The 1,242-nt window shown below is 30.6% G+C and overlaps 1 non-coding gene across 1 annotated transcript; it reads right to left on the minus strand.

Moving 5' to 3' along the window:
• Positions 1–314: 314 nt before the first annotated feature.
• On the minus strand, positions 315–417 carry LOC138838534 (U6 spliceosomal RNA). Its single transcript, XR_011375644.1, has one exon. It is a non-coding gene; the product is annotated as a U6 spliceosomal RNA (small nuclear RNA).
• Between the last annotated feature and the right edge of the window lie 825 nt (positions 418–1,242).

The following is a 1,242-nucleotide window of genomic DNA, read 5'->3' on the forward strand; positions in this document are numbered from 1 at the left end:
GAATTCCATTGTGTATATATAACACATTTTCTTGATCCATTCATCTACTGAGGGGCATCTGGGTTGATTCCATATCTTAGCTATAGTGAATAATGCGGCAATAAACATAGTTGTGCTGGTAGTATTAGTATGTTGTTGTTTGTGATCATTTGGTTAAATCCCCAAAAATAGTATTGTTGGGTCATACAGGATCTTTATGTAGTCTTTTGAGGAACCTCCAGACTGCTTTCCCAAGTTGTTGAACAGTTTACACTCCCACCGACAATGCCGTACGATTCCAGGGTGGGCACATGTCCTCCAGCATCTGTTGTTGTAAAAATATGGATTGATCCAGGAATTTGCAAGTTATCCCAGTGCAGGGGCCATGATAATCTTCTCTGAATCATTCCAATGTTAGTGTATGTGATGCTGAATTGAGCGGGGAACATTTTTATATAAAAAGTGTAATTGATTTTATTAAACTAGACAATTCAACAAAAAGTAAGTTGAAAACAATTGTCATGAAATTTTAGAACCAAATATTTCTTACATAAACACACATATAAGTGTAAAGTCTAAATTGATATGTCAAAAACAAAATAATTCCAGATATTTGTTGTTCAAGAGATTTGTAGGAGGAGGAATTCAATTATTCTATTCAAGGCACCTGTCATAATGAACACTGCAGCAAGTGTTAAGGTTTGTTAAAATTTTTAATGTTTTAAATATGTTTAATGTTGGGAATTTGTTTATATATGCCAAAATTAGGACTGTTTCGCAGGTATAAACTTTTCTACAAAGTATTTAAGATTTATGGTATCAGATATATACTACTAAATATGTACATTTCAGAGTTTATAGAAACCTTATTAATGAGAAGTTGCAAAGTCTTTTTGTAAAGAAGCAGAGTGAAGAGTTAAGACTTTAACTACACAGTTTCTTTTAAAACTTTAGGGATTCCTAACAAATGATGATATAAGCCATAAACAAATGATGAGAAGAGCAATAAATGGTAATCTTAGTGGCTAATTTTAAAGACTACTCATATTCTATAAAACTCTTTTTGAACATCATAAACTTAGCCAGAGTTAAATTTACAGGAATATGAGAAAATAGTAAAATCTAATAGGCAGTATATTTCAAAGGCTGAAAACACTGGTAATTGGTTTGTTTTATTATGTTTTTAATTTTTAATATTTAATTATTGGTTTCATTTATTTGTAGCAATTTTTACTTGATGTAATATAGTACAACTTTTTGTAA

This window comes from Dipodomys merriami, unplaced genomic scaffold (genome assembly GCF_024711535.1).
Source record: "Dipodomys merriami isolate MVZ:Mamm:240054 unplaced genomic scaffold, mDipMer1.0.p SCAF_281, whole genome shotgun sequence".
Taxonomy (NCBI): Eukaryota; Metazoa; Chordata; class Mammalia; order Rodentia; family Heteromyidae; genus Dipodomys; species Dipodomys merriami.